Source organism: Neofelis nebulosa, chromosome 2 (assembly GCF_028018385.1).
Source record: "Neofelis nebulosa isolate mNeoNeb1 chromosome 2, mNeoNeb1.pri, whole genome shotgun sequence".
NCBI classification, from domain to species: Eukaryota; Metazoa; Chordata; class Mammalia; order Carnivora; family Felidae; genus Neofelis; species Neofelis nebulosa.
The window spans coordinates 110,707,388-110,732,348 of record NC_080783.1 but is presented as its reverse complement, the minus strand read 5'-3'; positions in this window follow the sequence as shown (position 1 = coordinate 110,732,348).

The window sequence follows — 24,961 nt, the reverse complement described above, 5'->3', positions numbered from 1 at the left end:
CTATAGAAGTTGTCTTTGGCTCATTTATGTAGAACAGCCTGATCAGGAAACAGAAAAGACACAGATCAATAATGTCAGAAATGACAGAGGGAACAACACTATTTTATATATATTAAAATAATAGAAAGGGAATATTATGAACAACTTTGTACCAATAAATTCAACAACTTAGACAAATTCCTTATAAAATAAAAACCACCAAAACGAACTCAAGAAGAAATATACAACCTGAATAGCCCTATAGCTGTTTTTTAAAATTGAATTTATAGCTAAAAACCTTCCCACAGAGAAAACTCCAGGCTCAAAGTCTAGTAAACATTTAAGGAGAAACATAATGTTAATTCTACACATACTTTATCAGAAAATTGAAGGGGAAGGAACACTTGCAAACTTATTATGTGACATAGCATTATGCTGTTACTAAAACCAGAAAGAAAGACACGAAAAGAAGACAAAATTGAAAATCACCTCTCATGAACTATCAAAGTTTTAGTAAATTGAATCTAACAATGTGTAGGAAGATAGTACATTATGAACAAGTGGAATTTAGCCTAGGAATGCAAGGATGGTTGGCATTTCAAAAACAATGTAAATCACCATATTAAAATAGACTAAAATAGAACAACCATGATATTCTCATGTATGCAGAAAAACATTTGACAAAATCCACCATCCATTCCCAATAACCTCTCATCAGATTAGGAAAAAGAAGGGAAAAATTTCAACCTGAAAAAGAACATCTATTAAAAAACCTATAGCTGACACCCTACTTAACAGTGAAAGACTGAATACTTTTCACTAAGATTAACAAGGCAAGGATGTTTGTTCTTACCATTTCTATTCAACATTGTGCTGGAGATCCTAGTCAGTGTAGTAAGTTAAGATTTTTAGTCACTTATATGGTATGGAAAAGAAGGATAAATGGTCTTCATTCAAAACCAATGTGATTATTTATGTAGAACGTTTCATGGAATCTACAGAAAAGCTTTTAGAACTAATGAGTAAGTTTGGCACTTCCTTGGTGTCATCTGTGCAGGTGGCAGCCAACTACTACCAGGATTATGGCCACCCTCAGACCTCTGATGAAGTAGAAGATAGTTAAAAAGAGTTATGGGAGCAACAAGAAAACAAAACGCATGCTGCCCAGGGGCTTCCAGAAGTTTCTAGTCCACAACGTCAAGGAGCTTGAAGTGCTGCTGATGTGCAGCAAATCTTACTGTGCAGGGATTTCTCACAATATCTCCTCTAAGAATCACAAAGCTACTGTAGAAAGAACAGTGCAGCTGGCCATCAGAGTCACCAATCCCAATGTCAGGCTATGCAGTGAAGAAAATGAATAGACAGCTAATGTGCATGTCATATTTGAGTTAATAAAACCATAGAACTAAAAAATAAAAAAAAACACAACTAATGAGTAAGTTTAGCATAGTTGCAGGACACAATATCAAAATCAAAATTCAATCATATATCTTCATAGTAGGAACAAACACTTGGGAATTGAGGGCTGGCGGGGGGGGGGGGGGTGGGAGGCAGACAGAGAGAGAGAGGGAGAGAGAGAGAATCCCTCATGAAGCATGAGATCATGACCCCAGCCAAAATCAAGAGTCGGACATTTAACCGACTGAACCACCCAGGCGCCCCTGGAAATTGAGTTTTTAAATGCATTTTTAAAATAGCATTGAAATTATTGAATGTTTATGAATAACTTTGACAAAAGATGTGTAAATCTTATACATTGAAAGCTACAATTGATAGGAGAAACTAAGACCTAAATAAATTGAGAGATCTATGTTCACGTTTTAGAAGACTCACTGTTTCTAAGGTATAAACTCTTCAAATTGATCTGTAAATTTATTGCAATACCAATAAAAATATCAGCAGACTTTTTGCAAAATTTGACAAGTGGATTCTAAAATTTATATAGAAATGAAAAGGACCTAGACTAGCCAAAACAGCTTTGCAAAGGAGTGTTGAATTTTGGATAACTTACATTAATTACACCGTTTAAGGACTTATTATAAAGCTCCAGAATCAAAGCCATGGTACAGACACAAAGAGAGACAAAGAGATCAAGGGGACAGTCTCTAGACTCACACACACATGACTTTTGCCAAAGATGCTTGAGACACTTCAGTGAGAAAGGATAATCTTTTCAAAAAAAAATGTTTACAAGAAATCTTTTCAACAACTGGATATGCAAAAAAATGAAGCCTCTGACCTTACCTCACACCATATGCAAAAAATAACTCAAAACAGATTAAAACTATTAAAACTTCTAGGAGAAAATCTTAGTGAACTTGAGTTTGGCAAAGATTTAAAAAAAATTTTTTTTAATGTTTATATTTGAGAGAGAGAGAGTGTGTGTGTGTGAGCGAGAGAGGGGCAGAGAAACAGAGAATCTGAAGCAGGCTCCAGGCTCTGAGCTGTCATGTCAGCACAGAGCCTGATGCAGGACTTGAACTCATGAGTTGCGAGATCATGACCTGAGCTGAAGTTGGACCCTTAACAAACTGAGCCACACAGATACCCTGCCAAAGGTTTTTTTTTTTTAATGTTTATTTTATTTATTTTGAGAAAGAGAAAGAGAGAGCAAGTGGGGGGAGGACAGAGAAAGAAAGAGGGAGAGAGAGAGTCCTAAGCAGGCTCCACACTGTCAGCACGGAGCCCGATGTGGGGCCCAGTCCCACAAACTGTGAGATCATGACCTCAGCTGAAATCAAGAGTTGGATACTTAACAAACTGAGCCACCCAGGTGCCCCAGCAAAGATTTTTAAACATGACATAAAAATCAGATTATAAAAGAAAAAAATTAATAAATTTGACTTCGTCAGAATTAAAAACTTTTGCTCTTCAAAAACACTGTCATGTTTCAGTCTGGCATGTAAGGAGCTTGAAAGAGTCATCACTACCGACCTCACCACAAGAAAAAAAGATGAGCAACTGAAAATCAACAACTGTTCTTAGATGTATCAGAGTTTCAAGATCACAAGTGCTGCCCCCAAAATTTGAGAGGCAAAGAGGCAGATAAAGACAATCACACCTATAGGAGAAGAGACTCCATGGAAAATAGTACCAGGGTGGGAAACCTAAACTAGGCTAGAAGCTTGGTGTGGACAAGTTTGAGAGTTAAAAACTCCAAGAAGAAGAGTCTTTCAAGTTCCCCCATACTTATATGAGTTTTATCCCCAGAAGAGGTACCAAGTTCTCACAATTAGAGTCAGAGAAAAATCTCTTCATGCTTTTGGCACGGGGAGAGGGAAAACAGCCATACTGAAATACACTCAGAGCATTCTTTTCATCTTAAGGCCTGCCTTCTGTTTTACCAGAGCTTAACCGACCTGAGGGAAGGGAAATATCCAACTTCCGCCTCCTCTAGCCTTCCTGTCTCACCTAAGAAGGAAACAAACAACTGAAAAGCACTTGTGAAGATGATAGCCCAGGGGCTCAGGCTTATGAAAAGATTGAGACTTAATCATGGACTGTAGAACACTTCCCTGTCACACCTCACACTCACACCCATGTCAATAAGGCTCCTGTATAATAACAGGGGGACACAACTAAAAGAGCTACATGTCTCAGACTTATTATTTATTTATTTATTTATTTATTTATTTATTTGAGAGAGCTTATGTGTGTGTGTGTGGTGGGGGGAAGGACAGAAAGAGAGAGAGAGAGAGAGAGAGAGAGAGAGAATCCCAAGCAGGCTCCTCGCTTAGCACTCAGCCTGGAGCCCAATGTGGGGCTCAATCTCACGACTGTGAGATCATGACCTGAGACAAAATCAGAGAGTCAGATACTTAACTGACTGAGCCACCCAGGTGCCCCTCAGACCTAATTTAAGAGGAAGGCTCTAGAGAAGCTCAAAGACAGCAGAGGACAAAAGCAAAGACACCAGAGGAAATGTTATCCTTTGATATCCATTACAAACAATAAATACAGCCTAACCTATAGCCACATATATGTAAAACCTCACATAAAACCTTACTTAACCTCAGTTCATTTTTTTTTTTTACCTCAGTTCATTTTTACCCAATACATCATGTTGGCTTCCAACACACAAAAAAATTACAAGTTGTACTAAAAGACAAGAAACACATTTTGAAGAGACAGAGCAAGGATCAGAACAAGACTCCATTATAGCAGAGATACTGAAACTGCCAAACTGGGAATTTAAGGCAACTATGGCTCATACACTATGATCTTGAAAGGAAAAAGTGGACAACATGCAAGAATAAACGGGCAAAACAAGCAGATAGATGGAAACAAGTGGATGTACTAGAAATAAAAAAACACTATAACAGATGGGGTGTCTGGGTGGTTCAGTTGGTTAAGCAGCCGACTTGGGCTCAGGTCATGATCTCACTGCCCAAAGGCTCCTGAGTTCGAGCCCCACGTCAGGCTCTGTGCTGAGAGCTCACAACCTAGACCCTGCTTCTGATTCTGTCTCTCTCTCTCTCTCTCTCTGCCCCTCCCCTGCTCACATTCTTTCTCTTTCTCTCTCTCTCAAAAAAATATAAACATTAAACATTTTTTTAAAAAAACACTGTAACAGAAATGAAGAATGCCTTTGATGAACTCATCAATACACTGGACACTAACCCAGAAAAGATTCAGTCAGCTTAAAGATATGCCAATAGAAACTTGCAAAACTGAAATGCAAAGAGAAACAAGAATGAAAAAGATGGAACAGAATATCCAAGAGCTGTGGGATAATTCCAGAAGGGGTAAAATATGCATCATGGGAATACCAAAATAAGAAAGAAACAAGACATAGTTGAAGTAATAATGATTGAGAATTTTCTAAAATTAATCTCAGGCATCAAATCTCAGATACAGAACATCAAGGATGATAAATACCAGAAAATCTACATCTAGGCATAACATTTCAAACTGCAGAAGTCAAACACAAGGAGACAATCTTGAAAGAAACCAGAGGGGGAAAACACCTTGCCTACACAGAAACGAGGGTAGGAATTACATCAAACTTCTCTTCAGAAACCATGCAAGCAGGAAGAGAGTGGTATGAAATATTTAAACTGTTGAAGGAGAAGCACTGCCAACCTAGAACTCTGTACTCAGCAAATTGTCCTTGTAAGATGAAGGAGAAATAAAGACTTCCTCAGAGAAGAAACGGACAGAAATTGTCACCAGTAGACTTGCCTCACGAGAAATGTTAAGTGAAATTCTTCAGCAAGAAGGAAAAGTATGTAAGTCAGAAACTCAAATCTGCATAAAGGGAGGGAAGAGATAAATCAAGGTAAAGTGAAATCTTTCATTTTATTTTTAAAATTGGAGTATGGTTGACATACAGTGTTATATTAGTTTCAGGTGTCCAGCATAGTGACTTGACAAGTCTATACATTCATTGCACAGTGCTTGCCCTGATGCGTGTAGTTACCATCAGTCACTGTACAGTCATTTCAGTGTCATTTCAGTGTCACCGACTATATTGCCCATGCTGTACTGTTCATCCCCATGACCTATTTATTTCATAACTGGGTGTTTGTGCCTCTTAATCCCCTTCACCTATTTTGCCCATCCCTGACCTCCTCCCCTCCAGCAACCCCCACCAGTATTTATGAGAATATTTCTGTTTTATGTATGTGTGTTTGTTTTGTTTTTTAGATTCCACATATAAGTGAAGCCATATGGTATTTGTCTTTCTCTGACTTATTTCGTTAGAATAATACACTCTAGGTCCATCCATGTTGTTATGAATGACAATATTTCATTCTTTTTTGTGGCTAACATTCCATTGTATATATACACCAAATCTACTTTATCCATTCATCTATCAGTGGACAGCTAGGTTGCTTGCATGTGTTGGCTGTTGTAAATACTGCTGCAATAGGAGTGCATGTATCTTTACAAATGACTGTTTTTGTTCTCTTGGTAAGTACCCAGCAGTGGAATTACTGGATCGTCCGGTATTTCTATTTTTAATTTTTTGAGGAACCTCCATACTGGTTTCCAGAGTGGCTGTACTAATTTACATTCCCAACAGTAGTGCACACGGGTTCCCTTTTTTCCACATCCTTGCCAACACTTGTTATTTCTTATCTATATTAAAAGATTAAAATCATTTATTCTTTTTATTCTCAACTGATCTAACAGGTAACAGTTTGTTCCAAATAATAATAGTGATTAAAGCTTATGGATAAGTGAAACAAATAACTAAAATGTTATAAAAGATGAGAGATGAATTGGTAATACTCTGATAAAGTAATTGCACTTTCCATGAAATGCTATAGTAATATTTGAAAGAGGATTTGGATTAGATGTAAAGGCATATTACAAACTCAAGGGAAACACGATAAAAAAGCTTTCCCAGACAAATAAAAACTAAAGTTGTTTGTGACCACTAAACCAGCCCTGCAAGAAATATTAAAGCGGACTCTTTGAGTGGAAAGGAAAAAACAAAAGTGACAAAGACAAGAAAGGATCAGAGAAAATCTCCAGACTCGAGGGCAAAACAAGTAGTAAAACGACAATAAACATATATATCTTTCCAAGAAAGTGTAATTGATATGCAAAGAGAGGAGGAAAAGGGGGAATCATGTAAAATGTTCAATTAAAACTACAGAAGACAAAAAAATATTTTAAAGGGAAAAGAAACAGAGAACTAAGGGCAATGAATAGAAAACAATGTCTACTTTACAAATAAAGACACAGATTAAAAGTAAAGGGATAAAGAAAGACATACTATGTCAAGACTAATCCAAAGAAAGCTGGAGTAGCTATATTAATTTTAGATAAAACAGACCTTAAAGCAAAAAAAAAAAAATTATAAGGGATAAAGAGAGGCTTACATAATGATACAGGAGTCAATTCTTTAAAAAGACATGACAATAGTTAACATGTTTGCACCTAACAACAGAGCATCAAAATATGTGAAGGAAAAACTGATATACATGCAAAGAGAAATAGAGGAATTCACTCTTACTCACTTTTCAAATTCCTTCTATTCATAATTGACAGATCCAGCAGGCATAAAATCAGTAAGGGCATGAATAGTACCATTAATTAACTGGACCTAATTGACATCTATAGAATACTTATCCAATGACAGCAGAGTACACATTCTCCTCAAGCTCACCTGGGATTTTCACTAAGATCAATCGCATTCTTGGTCATAAAACACCCCTTAAGAATAGAATTTGAAAGAATAGAAATCATACAATGCCTGCTCTCAGGCCATGAGGGAATTAAACTAGAAATTAATAACAGAAAGATAGCTGGAAAACCCCAAATTATTTGGATATTAACAACACACTTCTAAATACCACATAAATTTCAAGAGAAATTACAAATATTTTCAATTAAATGAAAATGAAAATTCAACTCATCAAAATTTGTAGGATACAGCAAAAATGGTATTAGAGGGAAATTTACAGCACTGAATGCACATATTAGAAAATAAGAAAGACCTAAAATTGGGGCACCTGGGTGGCTCAGTTGGTTGGACAACCCACTTTGGCTCAGGTCATGACCTCATGGTTTGTGGGTTCGAGCCCTGCATCAGGTTTGCTGCTGTCAGTGGGGAGTCACTTTAGATCCTCTGTTCCACTGTCTCTGCCCCTCCCTGGTTCATGCTCTCTCTCTCTCTCTCAAAAATAAATAAAATAAAAATCAAAAAAAAAGAAAGACCTAAAATCAATGTTTCCAAACCTTACAAAACTAGAAAAAGGAGAACAAATTAAATAAAAAGTAAGCAGAAGGAAAGAAATAATAAAAATTGGAGCAGAAATCAATGAAATTGATTGAAATTGATGAAATAGAAAGTCCATAGAGAAAATCAGCAAAATCAAAAGCTTGTTCTTAGAAGATCAATAAAATTGATAAATATCTAGCCAGGTTAACATAGGAAGACCGAGAGAAGCCACATATAACTAATATCATAAATGAAAGAGGAGCCATACTTACTGATCCCAAGGTCATTAAAAAGGTAATGAAGAAATGTTAGGAACAGCTCTATGCTCACAAATTTGACAACCTAGATGAAATGGACCAATTAAGACACAATCTGCCATAACTCACACAAAGAGAAATATACAATCCAAATAGGACAATATTTAAAAGAAATTGAATTAGTAATTACTATCCTTCCAAAACAGAAAGCACCAAACCCACATGGGTTCACTGTTGAATTCTATCATACACTTAAGAAACAAATTACATCATTTGTATATAATATATTCCAAAAATAGAAGAGGATGGAATGTTTCCCAAGTTGTTTTATGAGATAAAAGATATTACAAGAATAGAAAACTACAGACCAATATTTCCCATGAAATAGATGCAAAAATTCTCGACCAAATATTAGTAAGTCAAATCCAACAATGCATAAAAAGAATTACACATCACAACTAACAGGGATTGATTCTGGGTATGAAACCAGCTTCAACATTGCAAAATCAATTAATGCTATTCATCACATCAGCATTCTAAAGAAGAAAAATCACATGATCATATCACTAGATGAGGGAATACTTTACAAAATCCAATACCCACTTATGATAAAAACTCCCAGTAAACCAGCAGTAGAGGAGAACTTACTCAGCTTGATAAAGAATACCTACAAAAAACCAGTAGAGGAGAACTTACTCAGCTTGATAAAGAATATCTACAAAAAACCTAAGCTAACATTACATTTAGTTTTGGGAAATGATGCTTTCCCATTAAGATCAGAAACAAGGCAAAGATGTCTAACCTCACTACTGGTATTCAGCATCATACTGGAAGTCCTAGTTACTGCAATAAGACAAGAAAAGAAAATACAGATTGGGAAGAAAGAAGTAAAACTTTCTTTGTTCACAGATGACATGACTCTCTCTAGAAAATTCCAAGGAATCAACAACAACAAAAACCCTCCTTGAATGAATAAAGGTCACAGGATACAAAGTTAATATACAAAAGTCAATTGCTTTCTTTTGTACCAGCACTGAACAACTGGGATTGCAAATTTAAAACACAGTTGTCATTGACATTAACACCTCCCAAAATGAAACATTTATGTATACATCTAACATGTAGATATGTATAAGATCTGTATGAGAAAAACCATAAAATTCTCATGAAAGAAATGAAGAGACATTCCATTACATGAATAGGAAGACTCAATATTGTCAAGATGTCAGTTCTTACCAACTTGGTCTGTACCTTAAGCACAATCCTAATAAAAATCCCAGCAAGACATTTTATGGATATTGGCAAATGGATTCTAAAATTTATATGGAGAGGCAAAAAACTCAGAATAGCCTATACAATACTGAAAGAAAAAAACAAAATTGGAGGTCATCACTATTTGGCTTTAATAATTACTATAAAGCTATGAAGTGTGGTAGTGAACAAACAAGCAATGGAAGAGAGCCAAGAGTCCAGAAATAGACCCACACAAATACAGTCTACTTATTGCTGACAAAGGAGCAAAGGGAGTTGGATGGATAAAGGATAATCTTTTTCAATAAATGGTCCTGGAACAACTGGACATCCATATTTTAAAAAAATGAACCTAGACATATACCATACATCTTTTATGAAAATTAATCAAAATGGACCATAGACCAAAATGAGAAACTCCAAACTGTAAGACTTTTAGAAGATAATTTAGGAGACAGTGTGGGTGAACTTGGGTTTGGGATGAATTTTAATATACAATGCCAAAAGCATACTCCATGAAAAAAATAACCAATAACTTAGACTGCATTAAAATGAAAGACTGCTCTACAAGAGACACTGATGACAAAATGAAACAGAAATCCACGGCCTGGGAGAAAATCTTTGAAAGACACATATTCAATAAAAGGCAGGTATCATAGATAGATTGATAGACAGATAGATGATAGATAGATAGATAGATAATAGATGATAGATAAATGATATATAGATAGATCAATAGATGATAGATAGATCAATAGATGATAGATAGATGATAGATAATAGATGATAGATAGATAATAGATGATAGATAGATAGATAGATAGATAGATGTATATAAACTCAACAATCCAAGTTTTAAAATGGGCAAAAGATCAACCTGGGTGGCTCAGTCGGTTAAGCGTCTGACTTCAGCTCAGGTCCTGATCTCGCGGTTTGTGAGTTCGAGCCCCACATCGGGCTCTGTGCTGACAGCCTGGAGCCTGCTTCAGATTTTGTGTCCCCCTCTTTCTGCCCCTCCTCTGCTCATGCTCTGTCTCTATCAAAAATAAATAAATGTAAAAAAAATTTTTAAATGGGCAAAAGATCTGAACAGACACCCCATCAAAGAAGATACACAGATGGCAAATAAGCGTTTGAAAGCTGCACAACATTACATGTAGATAGGGAATTGCAAACTAAAATAACAGCAAGATACCACTATACACTTATTAGAATGGCAAAAATCTAAAACACTGAGAACACCAATTACTGATGAGGATGTGCAGCAACAGGAATTCTCATTTATGGTTGGTGGGAATGTGAACTGGTATGGCCACTTTGTGAGACAGTTCAGCAGTTCCTTGTAAACTAAACATAATCTCACCATATAATTCAGCAATTGTGTTCCTTGGTATTTTCCCAAACATTAATTTATATTCACACAGAAATGTGCACACAGATTTTTTAGCAGCTTTATTTATAATTACCAAAACTTGGAAGCAACCGAGAAGTCCTTCAGTAGGTGAATGAATAAACAAACCATGGGACTTCCAGATAGTCGAATATCCTTCATTAACAAAAAGAAATGAGCTACCAAGAAATACGTATTGCTTAGTGAAAGAAGCCAATTTGAAAAGGTTGCATACTGTATGATTTCAAGTGTATGACATTTTGGAAGAGGCAAAAATATGGAGACAGTAAAAACATTAGTGGTTGCTAAGGCCTGGAGGAAAGGAGGTAGGGATGAGTTGGTGAACCACGGGGGAGTTTTAGGGCAGTGAAACGATTTTATAGGATACTGTAATGTTGAATACATGTCATTATACATTTGTCTAGACCCATACAATGTACAACAACAAAGACTGAACTTTAAGGTAAACTATGGACTTTAGTTAATAATACTGTATCAATATTGATTCATCAGTTGCAACAAATGTACCACACCAATGCAAGATGTTAATAAGAGGGGAAACTGGAGGAGGGGGGAGGAATATATGGGAACTCCCTGTGTCTTCTATTCAATTTTTCTGTAAAATTGAACTCCTTAAAAAGTCTATTAATGGTTTTATTTTTTTTTTAGTTTTTGCTTTAATTCCTGTTAGTTGACACACAATGTTATATGAATTTCAGGTGTACAATATAGTGATTCGTTAATTCCATACATCCCCTGGTGCTCATCACAAGTGCATTCTTAATCCCCATCACCTATTTCACCCATCCCCCCGCCCACCTCTCCTCTGGTAACCATGAGTTTGTTCTCTATAGTTATTTCTTGGGTTGCCTCTCTTTTTTGTTCCCTTTTTCTCATTTGTTTTGTTTCTTAAATTCCACATCTGAGTAAAATAATGTGGTATTTGTCTTTCTCTGACTGACTCATTTCACATAGCATAATACTCTGTATACAAATTTTATAATTATTTGCTTTAGTTCTGTGAAAAAATGCTCTTTGTATTGATAGGGATTGCACTGATCTGTAGATTGCTTTGGGTATGGACAATGTATGGACATTTTAATTATATTAATTATTCCAACCCATGGTCATGGCATACCTTTTTAATTTGTTCTGGTCATCTTCAGTTTCTTTCCTCAATGTCTTACAGTTTTCAGAGTATAGGTGTTTCACCTCCTTCATTTACTTTCTTCTTAGGTGGGTTGGGTTTTTTTTTTTTTTGGTATAATTTTAAATGGAATTGTTTTCTTAATTTCTCTGTTACCTCATTATTAGTGTATGGAAATGGAACAGATTTCTGTACATTAATTTTTTATCCTGAAATTTTACGGAACTCGTTGATCAGTTCTAATAGATTTTTGGTGGAGTCTTTAGGGCTTTCTATATATAGTATCATGTAATCTGCAAATAGTAACAGTTTTACTCCTTCTTTACCAATATGGATGCCTTTATAATTTTTTTTTCATCTAATTGCTTCAGCCAAGACTTCTAATACTATACTGAATAAAAGTGTTGAGTGTGGACATCCTTGTCTTATTCCTGACCTTAGAGGAAAAGATTTCAGTTTTTCACCATTAAGTATGTTGTTAGCTATGGGTTTTTCATGTATGGCCATTATTTTAATTTTTTAAAATATTTTTATTTTTTATTATCTTTTTAAAGTTTTTTTTTTTTGAGAGAGAGAGAGGGAGCATGCACAAGAGGGGCAGAGAGAGAGGGAGAGAGAGACAAGCCCAAGCACTGAGAGTGCAGATCTCTATGAGGGGCTTGAACTCACAAACCATGAGATCATGACCTGAGCCAAAATCAAGAGTCGGATACTTGACCATCTAAGCCACCCAGGCACCCCTTTGCGACTATTATTATGTTGAGAGGTTTTTTTTTTAAATCATGAATGTATATTGTATTTTGTCAAATATTTCTTTTGAATTTATTGAGATGATCATATGGTTTTCTCCCTTCTCTTATTTTTTTCAATGTTTTATTCATTTATTTTTGAGGGAGGGAGGGAGAAAGAGAGAAAGAGAGAGAGAGAGAGAGAGAGAGAGAAAGGGGCAGAGAGAGAGGGAGACACAGAATCCGAAGCAGACTCCAGGATCTGAGCTGTCAGCACAGAGCCCGAACCCATGAACTGCGAGATCATGACCTGAGCTGAAGTCAGACGCTTAACCGACTGAGCCACCCAGGCACCCTTCCCCGTTGTCTTATTAAAGTGATGTATCACATTAATTGATTTGTGAATATTGAACCACTCTTGTAACCTTGAATAAATCCCATTTGTTTGTAGTGGATGACTTTTTAAATGTATTATTGAATTTGGTTTGCTAATATTTTGTTGAGGATGTTTGCATCTATGTTAATCAGAGATGTTGGCCTGTGGTTTTCCTTTTCTGTAGTGTCTTTTTCTGGCTTTCATATTAGGATAAGTCTGGTCTCAGAATGAATTTGGAAGATTTCCTTCCTCTGCTATTTTTCAGAATAGTTTGAGAAGAATAGGTATAAATTCTTCTTCAAATGTTGGTAGAATTCATCAGTAAGCCCTCTGGTCCTCTACTTTTGTTTGTTGGGAGTTTTTTTTATTATTACTATTTCAATTTCATTACTAGTAATTGGTCTGTTCAAATTTTCTATTTCTTCCTGATTCGGTTTTGGAAGATGGTATGTTTCTAGGAATTTATCCATTTCTTCTAGGTTGTCCAATTTGTTGGCATATAATTTTTCATACTATTCTCTTATAATCTTTTGTGTTTCTGTGGTGTCTGTTATTTTTCCTCTTTTATTTCTGATTTTATTTGTTTGAGTACCCTCTTTTTCTTCATGAATCTAGCTAAAAGTTGATCAATTCTGTTTATCTTTCCAAAAAAATAGCTCTTGGTTTTTCATTGGTCTTTTCTACTGTGTTTTTCGTCTTTATTTCATTATTTCTGGACTAATATTTATTGTTCCATTCTTTCTACTAGCTTTGGGCTTTGTTTATTCTTCTTTTTCTAGCTCCTTTAGGTGTAAGATTAGGTTGTTTATTTGAGATTTTTCTTGTTTCTTGAGGTAGACCTGTATTGCTTCCCTCTTAGAACTTTACTTTTGCTCTGTCCCAAAGATACTGGACTGTTGTGTTTTTATTTTCAGTTGTCTCCATGTATTTGTTGGTTTCCTCTTTGATTTCTTAGTTGACACATTCATCATTTATTAGCATGTTGTTTAGCCCATGTTTTTTTTATTCTTTCCAGATTATTTTTGGTATTCAATTTCTAGTTTCATACTGTTGTGGTTGGAAAAGATACTTCTTCTTAAATACAGTCTTCTCAAATTTATGGAGACTTGTTTTGTGGGTTAATGTGGTAAATCCTGGGGAATGTTTCATGTGTGCTTGAAAATAATGTGTATTTTATTTGTTTTGGGTGGGATGTTCTGTATGTATCTGTCATGTTTATTTGGTATAATATGCTATTCGTTTTTTTTAAATATAACTTATTTTCAAATTGGTTTCCATACAACACCCAGTGCTCATCCCAACAAGTGCCCTCCTCCCTGCCCATCACCCACTTTTCCCTCTCCCCCACCCCCCCATCTACCCTTAGTTTGTCCTCAGTCCTTAAGAGTCTCTTATGGTTTGCCTCCCTCCCTCTCTGTAACTTCTTTTTTCCCCCTTCCCCTCCCCCATGGTCTTGTGTTAAGTTTCTCAAGATCCACATATGAGTGAAAACATATGGTAGCTGTCTTTCTCTGCCTGATTATTTCACTTAGCATAATACCCTCCAATTCCATCCATGTCGTTGGAAATGGCAGGATTGCATTCTTTCTCATTGCCAAGTAGTATTCCGTTGTATATATAAACCACATCTTCTTTATCCATTAGTCAGTTGATGGACATTTAGGCTCTTTCCATAATTTAGCTATTGTTGAAAGTGCTGCTATAAACATTGGGGTACATGTGCCCCTATACATCAGCACTCCTGTATCCTTTGGGTAGATTGCTAGCAGTACTATTGCTGGGTCATAGGGTAGTTCTATTTTTAAGTTTTTGAGGAACCTCTACACTGTTTTCCAGAGTGGCTGCACCAGTTTGCATTCCCACCAACAGTGAAAGAGGGTTTCCATTTCTCCACATCCTTTCCAGCATCTATAGTCTCCTGATTTGTTCATTTTAGCCACTCTGACTGGTGTGAGGTGATATCTCATTGTACTTTTGATTTGTATTTCCCTGATGATGAGTGACGTTGAGCATCTTTTCATGTGTCTGTTAGCCATCTGGATATCTTCTTTGGAAAAGTGTCTATTCATGTCTTCTGCCCATTTCTTCACTGGAGTATTTGTTTTTCAGGTGTGGAGTTTGGTGAGTTCTTTATAGATTTTAGATACTAGCCCTTTATCAATATGTCATTTGCAAATATCTTCTCCCATTCCGTCAGTTGCCTTTTAGTTTTGTTGATTGTTTCCTTTGCAGTGCAGAAGCTTTTTATCTTGATGAGGTCCCAATAGTTCATTTTTGCTTTTAATTCCCTTGCCTTTGGAGATGTGTTGAGTAAGAAATTGCTGCAGCTGAGGTCAAAGAGATTTTTTCCTGCTTTCTCCTCTAGGGTTTTGATAGTTTCCTGTCTCACATTCATGTCCTTCATCCATTTTGAGTTTATTTTTGTGTGTGGTGTAAGAAAGTGGTCTAGTTTCATTCTTTTGCATTTTACTGTCCAGTTCTCCCAACACCATTTGTTAAAGAGACTGTCTTTTTTCCATTGGATACTCTTTCCTGCTTTGTCAAAGATTAGTTGGCCATACTTTTGTGGGTCCAATTCTGGGGTCTCTATTCTATTCCATTGGTCTATGTGTCTGTTTTTGTGCCAATACCATACTGTCTTGATGATTACAGCTTTGTAGTAGAGGCTAAAGTCTGGGATTGTAATGCCTCCCATTTTGGTTTTCTTCTTTAATATTACTTTGGCTATTTGGGGTCTTTTGTGGTTCCATACAAATTTTAGGATTGTTTTTTCTAGCTTTGAGAAGAATGCTGGTGCAATTTTGATTGGGATTGCATTTAATGTGTAGATTGATTTGGATAGTATTGACATTTTGACAATATTTATTCTTCCAATCCATGAGCATGGAATGTTTTTCCATTTCTTTGTATCTTCTTCAATTTTCTTCATAAGATTTCTATAGTTTTCAGCATACAGATCTTTTACATCTTTGGTTAGGTTTATTCCTAGGCATTTTATGGTTCTCAAGAAAGCTGGGATAGAAGGAACATACTTAAACATCATAAACGCCATATGTGAAAAGCCCACAGCTAATAGCATTTTCAATGGGGAAAAACTGAGAGCTTTCCCCCTGAGATTAGGAACATGACAGGGATGTCCACTCTCACCACTGTTGTTTAACATAGTATTGGAAGTCCTGGCATCAGCAATCAGACAACAAAATGAAATAAAAGGCATCAAAATTGGCAAAGAGGAAGTCAAACTTTCACTTTTCACAGACTACATGATACTCTACATGGAAAACCCAACAGACTCCACCAAAAGTCTGCTAGAACTGATACACGAATTCAGAAAAGTCGCAGGGTACAAAATTAATGTACAGAAATCAGTTGCATTTTTATACACCAATAATGAAGCAACAGAAAGAGAAATAAAGAAACTGATCCCATTCACAACTGTAACATGCTATTCAAAACCACTGTTTTTTTGTTGTTGTTGATTTTCTGTCTGGATAATCTATCCATTGATACAAGTGGGGTGTTAAAGTCCCCTAGTACACTGTATTACTGTCAATTTCTTCCTTTATGTCTGTAAATATTTGCTTTATGTATTTATTTGTATTTGGTTTATGTATTCAGGTGCTCTTATAGATAGATAAGAGTGTATAGATATTTACAATAGTTATGATTTTCTTGGTGGATTGACCCCTTTATCATTATGTATTGTCCTTCTTTATCTATTGCTATAGTCTTTATTTTAAAGTCTATCTTGTCCAACGTAAGTATTGCTACCCCAGTTTTTTTTTTCTTTTTTGCTTCCATCTGTATGGTATATATTTTTCTATTGTAGTTTGTACTGTCTAGGTCTGAAGTGAGTCGCTTGAAGATAGCAAATATGTGGGTCTTGTTTACTTTTTAAAATCCATTTAGTCACCCTATGTCTTTTGATTTGAGCATTTAGTCGATTTACATTTTTTAAAGTTTATTTATTTGAGAGAGAAAGAGCATGGAGCAAGAGAGGGTGAGAGGAGAGAGACATACAGGGACAGAGAGACAAAGACAGAGAGACAGAGACAGAGACAGAGACAGAGAGAGAGAGAGAATCCCAAGCAGGCTCCACACTCAACATGGAGCCCGATGCGGTTCAAACCCATGAACCGTGAGATCATGACCTGAGCTGAAGTCAAGAGCTGGCCGCTTAACCGACTGAACCACCCAGGTGTCCCTAGTCCATTTACACTTAAAGTATTTATTGCCATTTTGTTCATTGTTTTTCTGGTTGTGTTTGTAGTTCTTCTCTGTTTCTTCTTCTCTTGCTCTCTTTTGTGGCTTGATGGCTTTCTTTAGTGTTATTGCTTGGATTCGTTTCTCTTTATTTTTTGTGTATCTATTGTAGGTTTTTTATTTGGGGTTACCATTGGTTTCATATACAACATTTTATGTGTGTAACAGTCTATATTAAGTTGATGGTCCCTTAAGTTCAAGGACACTCTAAAATCACTAAATTTTTACACACACACACACACACACACACATTTTATGTGTATGGTATCATGCTTTACATCTCTTTATTTTGTGTATCCCATGACTAATTTTTATAGATATAATTAATCTTACTACTTTTGTGTTTTAACCTCCATACTGGCTTTTATAAGTGATTAACCTCCATCTTACTGTACGTTTACTTTTACCTGTGAAATTTTTTCCTTTTTTCCTTTCCTCTTACTTCTAGTGTAATAGCCTTTTTCTTCCACTTAAAGAATTCCCTTTAACATTTTTTATGAGACTGGTTTAGTGGTGATCAACTTCTTTAACTTTCATTTGCCAGGGAAGCTATCTCTCCTTCTATTCTGAATGATAACCTTGCTAGATAGAGTATTCTTGGTTGTAATTTTTTTCCCTTTCAGTACTTTTAATGTATCATGCCACTCCTTTCTAGCCTGTGGTTTCTGCTGAAAAACCAGCTGTTACCAGCTTAGTTCTTGATTGAACCAGAAAGAGGAAACATTTTCTGGTAGGAAAAAAATATATAATCTTTGGTTGCTCTAATTCCTTTTTATTTTTTTTTTAAATTTTTTTTCAACGTTTTTTTATTTTTATTTTTGGGACAGAGAGAGACAGAGCATGAACGGGGGAGGGGCAGAGAGAGAGGGAGACACAGAATCGGAAACAGGCTCCAGGCTCCGAGCCATCAGCCCAGAGCCTGACGCGGGGCTCGAACTCACGGACCGCGAGATCGTGACCTGGCTGAAGTCGGAGGCTTAGCCAACTGCGCCACCCAGGCGCCCCTCTAATTCCTTTTTAAATGAGTTTCTGCATTCTATAAAAATTATAAGACAAAAAGAAAAAATGTAACCAATAATCAAGAAGAAAAGAGCCAATATTTGCACACCCACAATGTATTAAAGAAGACAGAGAAAACAGTGGGCCAAATGGGTGGAAAGGTGGAGATTTTCTCAGAGAAATGGAATATGCAAAGACAAATCATGTGGACCCTCTGGAACTGAAACTTTGATATCTGAAATTAATAACTCATTCACAGCTTTCACAGAGATTGGCCACAGAAGACACATTAATGAACTTGAAGACAGATTGATAGAAACTCCTCAAATCAGCATAGAGAGAAAGCAAGAAAGAAATGGAGAGAGGAGATGGCCGACTGACTACTCATATGAGGTCCTCTGTACCATGTGATTGTTTAACCACATGCATGAATTTTATAAACGTGTGCAACGCTCTTCTGCTGATGAGGGGTTCTGTGGGACCCTTAGTGCCCACACTCTGACCCTTGTGCACATTGCATGGGGGGGCGGGGGGTGGTGGGTGCAGGGGAAAGGACTAGAAACCAGAGGACCTGGGCTTCGGGCCTAGCTCTCCCACCAGCTTGCTGTGTGATCTGGGTTTGCTTGCCTTCCAAATGAGGGACAGCTGATGAGTACTGTGGCCTACTGGGCTGAGGTAACTGGCCCCCAAATAGCATAGATTCTCTGGAGCCGGGTTAGGCTTGTTACTATCCAGTTACTGCAAACCAGCTCTAGCACCTGCACCTTGTGTTGGGAGAGCTGCTGTCCCTCCATCTGCATCCCACTTGGTAACAGAAGCAGGGCTCTGTGGAGACCCCGCAACAGCGATGTGTCAGTCTTTAGAACCCCGTGTTGCCATAGCCAGCCCCATTCAGCTCCAGCCTCTGCCAGAACCTGGGAACACCCTCACTTGCTCTCTCACCCTGTTAATTCCTGGCTCTGCTGAGGTCTCTCTAGGACTGACATTAAGTAAGAATCCTTGCCTGGAGGCCAACAAACTTAGGGGCAGATCCTCATTCTCTCCATACTCGCCAAATGTGTTTGGGAAGAAGTTTAATCTCTCTGAGCTTCAGTTTTCCTCATCTGGGTAAAGTGGGAGAAGGACAGCATGCATCTTTTAAGAGCGCTTAGAGGATTAAATCAAACAGTGCATATAAAGGGGCTAGAAAAATCCCTGGTCCTTAGCACAGGTCCAGGTAAACAGAGTCTGTTTTTTAAGTGATCTCCACACCTAATGTGGGGCTCAAACTTATAACCCTGAGATCAAGAGTCGCACGCTCTACCAACTAAGCCAGCCAGACGCCCCCATGATGACTACGTTCAAAGTCTTTTTTCTTTCTTGATAGATTCTTTCAAAACTCACTTCAACTATTTCAGTGACCTAAGTGTCTGGCCCCAGAGACCGAACTGCAGCCCCGTTTGGGAACAGGTGAGGAACCACCTACCATGGGAAACATCCTGAGCAGAGAGGGTAGGCGCTGCCCCCTGCCTGCCCTGCCATATCCAATCCTGGCTGAGCCCCCTGGAGTTTCCAGCAGGGCTGCAGCCTGGGCCAGGCCTAGCCCTGCACCTGCTACTGTGGAGACTGCCAAGGGACAAGGCTGAAGTTGGCTAATGATTGACCTATCCAAATATTGACAGAGCCTAGGTCCTGCCATTGCCCAACTGTACCTGACTCCTCTCCCTCACCTGCAACCTCGCTCCTTGTCACAGAGGACAGAACAGGGACTTTGAAGCCTACCACAAATTCCACCCAACTCTTCCATTAGGGACAACTGAGGGAGTCCCTCTGAGCCTCTTTCCTTCTTATCAATATGGAGACAGTCAGCAGCTCCCTCCTCTAGTTGCTGTGAGACAACCACCATCACATGGTCAGCTGAGTGAGGATGATCAATACGACCACTCTTATCCCTGCTCTCAGCCTTCAGCCTCCCTGAGACAGAGGGGTCTGGCCAGCCATCTCTTCCCTGGAGTCCAGCTCCCTGCTTAGCCTCTCCTGGCATTCCCTGGGACTTGGCCCAGCTACTCCTGAACCTGTGCCCACCAGCTCACCAGCCCTACCACCCCACCACCTCCTCCCCACCCAAGCTCTCCCTGGTCCTCTTGGCCTCAGTTTAGTTAGCAGTTTCCCATCTGTCCTTCCACCCTTGCTCTGCCCCCTGTGTCAGCTGGGTGGAGGGCTCTTCAGGAGTCAGAAACCCCAACCCCTCACTCCAGCAGCCCCAGATCCAGAAGTCTGTGCACATGGCTGCTTCTTCCACTGGAGAACTGAACTTTTCCACTTTCATAGATGACTCTAGCCTGTACAGCTCTCTCCCATCTCTGAGGAGGTATTAATTACTGTGACCCTCAGTCCTGGACTTTGTGTGAAGGAGTAAGGAAAGAAGGAGAGGGAGGAACTCACTGAGGACTTTACTTCCAGGCTGCAGGCACTGCCTGTTTTTATTTTGTTCGATCCTCACAACCACTAGGGATGTAGTGAATATGAACCCAAGTTCTTAGACGAGGAAATGAAAGTTCAGGGTCAGGCAGCAAGCCTTAGGCATCAACTGGGAGCTATCCGTGGCAATAAATATAAAATGAGCTGGGCAGCTGTTGCTGTGTTTTGTTCTTTTTGTTCATTTTGTAGGAGAAACTTGTTTAAGATGGGAACTGCCTGTTCTTTACGAGTTTGGTAGAACTCACACAAACAACATGTGGCTGAGGCTTTGGAAGGGGCAAGGGATGGTTTTCAGTACCACTTCAGTTTTCTGCTGTGTTTTCAGGAATTTTTTTTTTATTGTTTTTACATTTTTATTCAAAGAGAGACAGAACGCTAGCCAGGATGGGAGCGTGCAGAAACAGAGGGAGACACAGAATTTGAAACAGGCTCCAGGCTCTGAACTGCCGGCACAGAGCCTGACACAGGGCTCAAACTCACGAACTGTGAGATCGTGACCTGAGCCAAAGTCAGATGCTGAGCCACCCAGGTGCCCCAGGAATGTATCTATTTCATTTATGTTTTCAAATTTATTAGCTTATGACAAAACAGTTCCTAATTCCCTCTCCTTTCTGTTTTATTATGTGATTTTATTTTTTGAGATATAATTGACATTTAATATTATATTTGTTTCAGATATACAAGATAACAATTTAATATTTGTATATATTTTAAAATAATCACCCCAATAAGTCTAGTTAACATCCATCACCACACTTAGTTACAAATGTTGTTTTTTTGTGTGATGAGAACATTCAAGATTTACTTTCTTAGCAGCTTTCAAATATACAATACAGTATTATTAACTATAGTCACCATGTTGAACATTACATCCTCAAGACTTACTTATTTTATAACTGGAAGTTTGTGCCTTTTGAACCCCTTCACCCATTTTTCCCACTCCCAAATCTTCTCTGGCAGTCACCAATCTTTTCTCTGGGTCTATGAGTTTGGTGTTTTGGTTTGTTAGTTAATTAGTTTTTTTAGATTCCACATATAATTGAGAAACTATGGTATTTATATTTCTCTGTCTGACTTATTTCACTTAGCATAGTAACCTCAGAGTTCACTCAGGTTGCACAAATGGCAAGATTTCCTTCTTTTTATAGCTGAATAATATCCCAGTGTGTGTGTGTGTGTGTGTCTGTGTGTGTGTCTGTGTGTGTGTGTGTGTGTATCACGTCTTCTTTATCCATTCATCCATTGAGGGACATTAAGATTGCTTCTGGGTCTTGGCTGTTATAAATAATGCTGCAAAAAACATGGTGGTGTAGACATCTTTTCAAGATGTGTTTTCTTTCCTTCAGATAAATACCCATAAGTGAAATTATTGGAGCATATGGCATTTCTGTTTTTAATTTTTTGAGGAACCTCCATGCTGTCTTCCACAGTGGCTGCACCAGTTTGCATTCCCACCAACGGTACACGAGGGTTCCCTTTTCTCCACGTGTTTGCCAACACTTACTATTTCTTGTCTCTGATACTGGCCATTCTAACAGGTATGAGATGTTATCTCATTGTGGTTTTGATTTGTATTTCCCTGATGATTAGGGATGTTGAGCACCTTTTCACATACCTGTTGGCCATCAGTATGTCTTCTATGGGAAAAGGTCTGTCGGAGCCTCTGCCTATTTTTAATCAGATTGGGTTTTTTGCTGTTGAATTATATGAACTGTTCATATACTTTGTCCATTGATCCCTAATCAGATATGTAATTAGCAAATATTTTCTCCCATTCAGTGGTTGTCGTTTCATTTCGTTGGTTTCCTTTGCTGTGCACATGCTTTTAGTTTTATGTAGTCTGTCTCACTTGTTTATTTTTGGTTTTGCTACCTTTACTTTTGGTGTCGAATTTGAAATATCATCACTAAGACTCAGGTCAAGTAATTTACTATGTTTTATTCTGAGAGCTTTATGGTTTCAGGTCTTACATTTAAGACTTTAATCCATTGTTGGCACAAAAACAGACACTGAGATCAATGGAACAGAATAGTGAACCCAGAAATGGACTCACGAATATATGCCCAACTAATCTTTGACAAAGCAGGAAGGACTATCCAATGGAATAAAGACACTCTTTTCAGCAAGTGGTGTTGGGAAAACTGGACAGCGACATGCGGAAAAATGAACCTGGACTACTTTCTTACGCCACACACAAAAATAAACTCAAAATGGATGAAAGACCTAAACATAAGACAGGAAGCCATCAAAATCCTCAAGGAGAAAACAGGTAAAAACCTCTTTGACTCTGGCCACAGCAACTTCTTACTCAACATGTCTCCAGACACAAGGGAAACAAAAGCAAAAATGAACTATTGGGACCTCATCAAGATAAAAAGCTTCTGCACAGCAAAGGAAACAATCAGCAAAACTAAAAGGCAACTGACAGAATGGGAGAAGATATCTGCAAATGACATATCAGATAAAGGGTTAGTATCCAAAATCTATAAAGAACTTATCAAACTCATATATCCAGTGAGGAAATAGGCAAAAGACATGAATAGACACTTCTCTAAAGAAGACATCCAGATGGCCAACTGACACATGAAAAAATGTTCCACATCACTCATCATTAGGAAAATACAAATCAAAACCACAATGAGATACCACCTCACACCTGTCAGAATGGCTAACATTAATGACTCAGGCAACAACAGATGTTGGTGAGGATGTGGAGAAAGAGGCTCTCTTTTGCACTGCTGGTGGGAATGCAAACTGGTCAGCCACTCTGGAAAACAGTATGGAGGTTCCTCAAAAAATTAAAAATAGAACTACCCTACGTCCCAGCAATTGCACTACTAGGTATTTATCCAAGGGACACAGGTGTGCTGTTTCGAAGGGGCACATGCACCCCAATGTTTATAGCAGCACTATCAACAATAGCCAAAGTATGGAGAGACCCCAGATTTCCATCGACAGATGAATGGATAAAGAAGATGTGGATATATATATATATATATATATATACACACACACACACAATGGGGTATTACTCGGCAATCAAAAAGAATGAAATCTTACCATTTGCAACTATGTGGATGGAACTGGAGGGTATTATGCTAAATGAAATTAGTCAGAGAAAGACAAATATCACATGACTTCACTCATATGAGGACTTTAAGACCCAGAACAGATGAACACAAGGAAGGGAAACAAAAATAATATAAAAACAGGGAGGGGGACAAAACAGAAGAGACTCATAAATATGGAGAACAAACTGAGGGTTACTGGAGGGGTTGTGGGAGGGGGGATGGGCTAACTGGGTAAGGGGCATTAAGGAATCTACCCCTGAAATCATTGTTGTACTATATGCTAACTAACTTGGATGTAAATTCAAAAAATTAAAATTAAAAAAAGACTGTAATCCATTGTGCATTAATATCTGTGTATAGTGTAAGACAGTGGTCCAGTTTCATTCTTGTGCTTGTGGCTCTCCAATTTTCTCAATACCATTTATTGAAGAGACTGTCCTTTCTCCACTGCATACTCTAGCCTCCTTGTAAATTAACCATGTATGCATGGTTTTATTTCTGGGCTCTCTATTCTGTTCCACTGACATTTTTTATGACAGATATGTACTTTTTTGATTACATAGCTTTGTAATGTAGTTTGAAATCAGAAAGTATGTTGTCTCCAGCTTTGTTCTTCCTCAAGATTGCTTTGGCAATTTGAGGTCTTCTGTGGTTCCATACAAATTTTAGAATTGTTTTTTTCTATTTCTGTGAAAAAATGCCATTGGAATTTGATAGGAATTGCATTGAATCTGGAGATTTCCTTGGGTAATATGGACATTTTAACAATATTAATTCTTTAAATCAATTCATTTAAATCATTGAACAGCCTTCCATTTATTTGTATCTTCTTCACTTTTTTTGTCAATGTCTTATCATTTTCAGTGTACAGGTCTTTCAGCTCCTTGGTTATATTTATCCTGAGAAATATTCTTTTGGGTATAATTGTAAATGGGGTTGTTTTCTTAATTTCTCTTTCTGGTAGTTCACTGTAATATATAGAAATGCAAAACATTTTTGTATATTGATTTCGTATTGTGCAAATTTACTGATTTGTTGATTAGTTCTAACAGTTTTTTCATGGAGTCTTCAGCATTTTCTATGTATATCATGTCACCTGGATATAGTGGCAGTTTTACTTCTTCCTTTGCAAAACTGGATGACTTTTATTTCTTTTTATTACTTCATTCTGTGGCTAGGACTTCCAGTATTACACTGAATAAAAGTGGAGAGAGTGGATATCTGTGTCTTTTTCCTGATCTTAGAGGAAAAGCTCTCAGATTTTTATCACTGAGTGTGATGTTAGCTGTGGACTTGTCATATATGTTCTTTATTACATTGAGATACATTTCCTCCATACCCACTTTGATGAGAATTTTTACAATAAAT